Source organism: Petaurus breviceps, unplaced genomic scaffold, assembly GCF_028583685.1.
Source record: "Petaurus breviceps papuanus isolate PSGF00001 unplaced genomic scaffold, PetGlider_PUasm1.0 186, whole genome shotgun sequence".
In the NCBI taxonomy this organism is placed as follows: domain Eukaryota; kingdom Metazoa; phylum Chordata; class Mammalia; order Diprotodontia; family Petauridae; genus Petaurus; species Petaurus breviceps.
Window position 1 is genome coordinate 19,104,851 of NW_027185798.1, and position 6,584 is coordinate 19,111,434.

At 45.0% G+C, this 6,584-nt stretch overlaps 1 protein-coding gene across 4 annotated transcripts in view; it reads right to left on the reverse strand.

Moving 5' to 3' along the window:
- Window positions 1-6,584, reverse strand: part of RPH3AL (rabphilin 3A like (without C2 domains)) — a 173,766-nt gene that overhangs the window by 99,762 nt on the left and 67,420 nt on the right. The window lies entirely within an intron of this gene.

The window sequence follows — 6,584 nt, forward strand, 5'->3', positions numbered from 1 at the left end:
AGAGAGAGAGAGAGAGAGAGAGAGAGAGAGAGAGAAGAGAGAGGGAGGGAGGGAGAGAGAAGAGAGAGGGAGAAAGAGAGAGAGGAAAGAGAGAGAAAAGAGATAGTGGAAATGTAAATACTTTCTGGGCTCTCAGTCTCATCAGGGAATTGCTTTTGTATCTTGTGGGGTACGGGTGGGAGGTCTTTGGTTTGTTTATTAATAATACCACCATACAATGCCAGCAAGGATCACCATCATTCTGTAGAGTTATACATAATACTGAAGGACTTCCAAATCAATGATCTCAACCACAAAACGATAAGATATAGTGCCAGAAAGGACCTCAGGGATCATCTAGGCCAAGGATGTCAAAGTCAAATAGAAATGGATCTCTGTAGGCCACATATTGACTGTAGAAAACCACAAATTCACATTATCTATGTTCTATTATATTTTTATTAATTTATCTTGTTAAATATTTTCCAATCACATTTTATTTTGGTTTGGTCATTTGAGTCTTTTTGACAGTTCTGCTCTGGCCCAATCAACTTCTTTTGACAGGGTGGAAAATCATTTAATCAATGAATAAGCATTTATTAAGGGCCTACTATGTATCAGGCATTTTAGTAAAAGAGCTAGCCTTGGAGTCACGAAGGCCTGGGTTCAAATCCTGTCTCTGACATATACTGGCTATGACTTTTGACCAAAGGGGTACAGTGGAAAAGCATTAATCCTAGAGTCAGAGAACACCGGTTCAAATCTTACCTCTGATACTTGCTGCCTGGGTGACCTTGGGCAAGTCACCTCTCTTCCTCATTTGTAAAATGAGGGGGTTGCACTAACTCTATGGTGCCTTCTAGTTCTCAATCCTGCAACCACTCAGTGCCTTCTCAGGCAACTTTCTGGACTCTTGAGTTATAGAAAAAGTGGTGATGGGCACTGATAGAGGGAATTTCCTCCAAGGGTATTCCCTACCCCAATGAAATTGTGGACCCAAAGGATGGTGATGTATCAGGTCCTGTGCTGGGTGCTGGGGATACAAAGACAGAAATGAAATAATCCCTGCCCTTGGAGAGTTTACATTTTATCTGAAGAAACAGCATGTAGACATCTAAATAAATACAAAAATATTTACAAAGGAAAAAAACAAGTGAGGGGGAGGGCCCTAGCAGATGGGGGGAGGGGCACCAGGGAAATCCCAGGACAATGAAAGATACTTGAGTTGGGCTTTTGAAGAAGGCAGAGAGGAGGAAGGAGTGCTTCCCAGGCATAGAGGACAGGCTATGCAAAGGCCTGGAAGAGGGAGATGGAGTATCAGGTACAGGCAACAGTAAACAGGTCAGTTTGGCTGGAAAGGGGGTCTGGAGCCAGACTGCAAAGGATTTTAAGGGCCCAAAGCCATCTAGTCTGACACACATACACCCCCATTTTACAGATAAGAAAACTGAGGCCCAAAGAGGCAAAACCCATTGGCAGAGGTGCCACAAGCACTAAGTGGCAGGGTGGGATCTGAACCCAGGTCCTCAGACTCTACACACACAGCACCCTTTCTGCTCCAACGTTTTGCCTCCAGCAATGTGATTTGCCTTTATAATTCTGCTACAAAGTTAACAGAACCTGGATCCAAATCCAGAGCTCTCCCCCTCCCCCTGCTTGGAGCCTCTCCTTAGGCAGGACAAGTATTACTAACACCCATTTTACAGAAAGACTGAGGTTGCATGCATAGAACAAGTGGGGAAACTGAGATTTAACCCCGGACTTCTGGCTCTAAGGCCAGGGCTTATTTGGCTAACCTAGCCTGAGTATGAACTGCAATCAGGCTGGGAGTAGGCGGTTCAGTTAGCTTGTAATGCCTAGCAGAACCCTTTCCCCTTCAGTAAAGCGATTTAATTTCATGCTGATTTTTTGCCAAAAAAAAAAAGAAAGAAAGAAAAAAGCTGCCCCCCCCATCCCCCAGGGAATGTCCTGCAAGTTCATCTGTCTGTTGTTCACTGAGCTGCAGGATCCAAGGGGAGAGAGGAAACCATTTGTTACTGCGATCCTGGCTCCCTGGGGGCTCGTGAATCAGTCACTTAACCTGCGAGCAGGTGACAGGCACTGCAAGCTGCCCCCAGGAGTGAAATGTCACCGACCCAGATCCCAAGAGCAGGAGGGAGGGCCTGAGTGCAGCCTCTGGGTTCTGGGGACTGTGGGAGGGGAGGCAGAGACTCAGTGCTGGCCAGGGAGGGGGTGCAGGGCTTGGAATTAGATGATGTCTCATGAATGCAGGGACCTGGGGCAACGTGGCAGCCAAGAGGAAAGCAGAAGATGGCACTACCAAGGTGGGTACAGAGAACCACAAGCTGCCTTTTCCTGCTGGCTGAGAGAGCCATAACATAGGAAAATGCATACATTCAAATCAATGAGATGCAACTGAAATGTTCCAGCTGTTTTCCCCCTCTGATGCCCAAGTCTACACTCTGTTGGATTGATAATTGAGAAGAAGCCTAGGATAGTGGACTGCAAGCCTACCCTAGAGTCTAAAAGGCTTGGCTTCCCATGCTCCCTCTGAACCATCCTGGCTATGGGACCCTGGGCAAGAGACTCAACCCATCAGAGCCCCAGGTGACATTCTAATACTATATTGGGAGAAGAAATTTTCTCACTTACTGGGACATCCTTACATGGATGAAATTATAAGAACAAATAAATAGACAATATAGATAATATACAATATAATACAGAAGAATAAATAAATAGACAAACAAACCAACAAAATAACCCCTAAAACCTAAAAAATCTCACTTATTACTAATAAAAAAGCTGAAGCTAAGAACTCTTAAACACCTGCAAAGTGCTTCATGTATCCTATTTCCTTTGAACTTTATAGCATCCCTGTGAGGGGTATAAATAGCCCCATTTTACATGTGGGGAAATGGAGGCATAGAGAAGATTTAAGTTATCTATCCATGACCACATAAATCCAGGGGGCAGAATTCAAACCCAGGCCTCCCAAATCTACATCCAATGCTCTCACAGTCACCCTGCACATTTTCCTTCCTGGAGCTGGGTCCCCCTACTCTACCACCTGACCTCCTCTCTAGGGCTCCAGATATATGTACCCCTGCCCACTGGGGGCATCTGATCATCTTTCATGAGAAGAGCAGGGATTGGCAAAGAAGTGGAGGCAGGAGAAGGAGCCCAGAAAGAGACTGATAAGATCTCATCTCATCCATGGCTTAGTGTATCAGGGATGAATCCAGGGGTGGGGAACCTGTGGCCTCGAGGCCACACATGGCCCACTAGGTCCTCAAGGGTGGCCCTTTGACTGAATCCAGACTTCACAGAACAAATCCTCTTCATAAAAGGGTTGCTCTGTAAAACTTGGACTCAAACGGCTGCACCCCAGGATCTAGAGGCCCCCACATGGGCCTTGAGCCTGCAAGTTCCCCACCCCTGACAGACAAAATGCAGAGGCCATGCTTTTCTTCTGTATAAAACTGGATCTGGTAGATGTTATTCTCTGTCTAGTATCTGATTTGTTCTGAGAACAAAGAGCTGAGCCCATGCTGGGGGCAGGGAGCTGGGTCTATCTCTTCTGCAGCGTTTCTTTGGCTGGGTACAATGCCACCAGGGGAGAGAAGATCACGTCAGTGACACCTGACCCTGCAAGCCAGTGCCCCTTCCCCACCAAGTCCCACCGGTGCAGGCTGGGAGTCAGACAGTACAGCCTGCCTAGCTGACCCTCTGCCCTCCCTCCTCCTTCCAGAGGCAGTATGAGAACAGAATCCCCAAAACCCCACCCCAAGGTAATAAGTCTGTTTCTCTCTTCCCTCTACTCTCTTCTCTTTGTTGTTGTAACCACAAAAGAGGATTCAAGAAATGGAGAACGTCTGGGATGGAAGAGATTAGTCTGATCTCCTCATTTTACATCTAGGGAAACTGAGGCTTGTAGAGGGGAAGTGACTTGACCAAGGTCACACAATAAGTCAGTGGGTAAACCAGAACTAGACCCTGAGACTCCTTACTTTCACTTCAGCACCATTTTTATGACTTTTTAAAAAGTGTACTAAACTACAGAGACAAAGGTTTCTGGAGTGTGTAGAGGTTCATAGATTTAGAGGCACCTAGGTGGAACAGTGGATTAAGCACTGGGACTGAAGTCATAAAGACCTCAGTTCAAGTACAGCTTCAGATACTTACTAGCTGTGTGGCCCTGGGCAAGTCACTTAACCTCTGTCTACCTCAATTTCCTTAATTGTAAAATAAGGATAATAAAAGTACCTACCTTGCAGAGTTGTTGTGGGGATCAAAAGAAATATTTGTAAAGCATTTAGCCCAGTGCCTGGCATATAGTAGGTATGCTTAATAAATGCTTGTTTCCTTCTTTCCTTCCTTCCTTCCTCCCTCCCTCCCTCCCTTCCTTCATTCCTTTAAGGGATTTTAGAGGACACAGAGTCCAATACCTTCATTTTCTAATGAGGAAACTGAGGCCCAGGGAGGTTGACTTGCTGAAGGCTCCTGGCGATAAGTCCCAAAGTTATAATTTTAGGAGTTTCCCTGAATGCTGAGACTAAATCCCCCACACTGGCAGAAGCTTAATCACTTCCCTGCTCACAAACCTTCCATGGCTCCTTATGACCCAGAGGATCAAGTTCCAACAACATGGCCTCGTATTCAAATCCTGTCTTAGAACATGGGCCCAGTGATGTGTGTGTATCTGTCTGTCTGTCATCCAGGTACCAGTCTATAAGAGTTCAGGAAGACTCATCAGTAGATGGGCCACCAGAAGACAAATTATTCAGTCATGGAAACTTTCAAGGACAATCCACTAAGTCATGTAGGGGGTGCTGCATCTTTGAAGGAAATGTCCATACCTATGAATTCACAGGCCTCAATTTTCTCATCTGTAAAATGAAAGAGTGGGCTTCTTAAGTTCTAAGATTCTGCCTTACATTCCATATATCTTATAAATACATAGTTGTTTTAATGTTGTCTCCCCCACTAGTAATACTAATAATTGTAATAATAGCTTTAAGTACTTTGAGGTTTGTAAAGTGCTTTACAAATACTATTTCATTTGATTCTTACTCACAATTACCCTGGAAAGTAGGAATTATGATTATCTTCATTTTAGAAATTAGGAAGCTGAGGCAGATAGAGGTTAAGTGACTTACCCAGGGCCACTCAATTAGTTAGTGTCTGAGGCCAAATTTGAACTCAGGTCTTCCTAACTTGAGGTCCAGGGCTTTCTCTGGCTGTCACAGTGCCTGGCACATAAAAGGCACTTAAATGTTTGCTAACCAACTGAGGCAGGTGGTAGGGACAAGAGGAGTAGAGATTATATCCCCTGCCTCCTCAAGGACCAGCTACTCCTCCCTGGAGTCCACTTTCTTCTTCCAGAATGTCAATGGGTGACTATCCAGGAGAAGCAGGTTCATCAGAAGCACTGGTCAGCTAAAAGATTATTTGCTATAGCTCATGTAATACCTAACTACTGCTCTCTTATTAAATCTCAGATCAATAAGAAAATAGTGACTTTCCCCCTTATAGCTTTAGGCTTTACTCTAGGTTCTAGTCAAGAAAGTTCAATAGATAGATTGTGTTTAAAAGATATCTACACAAAAAAGTCAGGGATGGGGTTTAGAATCAGGCCCTGCAGTGATCAGACTCAATGAAGGGGCCAGTTAACCCCGCAAGTCAAAGGGCAGAACTCTGGTCCAGCAGCTGTTTTATCTGAGTGCAACTGAGGTAGGACAGAAGGCCCCTGGGAAGCCAAGGTCAGCTTTCTCCAGCTCCCAAACTGCAGCCACTGGGGTATACTAAAAATAAAAATAAACCGCAGGGCTGGAAAGCACCTGGACCTGGCCTGGAAGGATTTTCATCCTGTGTCCATTTACCCAATGGCCATTTACTACTCTGAGTCTGGAGAGCTCTGGCCAGGGTGCTGAAGGGGGTACATGATAACTCCCTTGCAAAAGAAGCCTGGGGTGGGGGAGACTGTGGGGCTTGGAGTCAAGAAGACATCAGTTCAAATCTAACCAATGACATTTACTAGCTGTGTGACACTGGGTGATTCACTTCACCTCTGACTGCCTCCATTTTCTCCTTTGTAAAATGAGAGGTTGAGCTAGACAGACTCTTGAAGTTCACCACCTCATATATCCTTCTGAATTGTGTCACCCAGAGCCAAACCCAGTTGTGAAGGGTCCAGGCTGGTTCAAGACCTATGATCCTGTGGCTTTTAGGGTTTCTTTTGTGGAGAGACCCTGGATTTCGAATCCAAGGATATGGGTTCAAATCCTCCCTCTACTACTTCCTACTTGTTTGACTTGGCAAGTCCCTTCCCTTCTTTAGGTTCTACCTTCCTCCTTCTGGAGTGTAAAAGAGTTGGTCATAGCCTCTGGGGTCCCTCCCAGTTCTAAATGTGATGACCCTTCAAACAGACTGATTGGAGGAGGGGATAACACAACTCCCGAGAAACCCTTTTTCCTTCCCTTCTTTTTCTTTCTTTCTTTCTTTCTTTCTTTCTTTCTTTCTTTCTTTCTTTCTTTCTTTCTTTCTTTCTTTCTTTCTTTCTTTCTTTCTTTCTTTCTTTCTTTCTTTCTTTCTTTCTTTCAGTT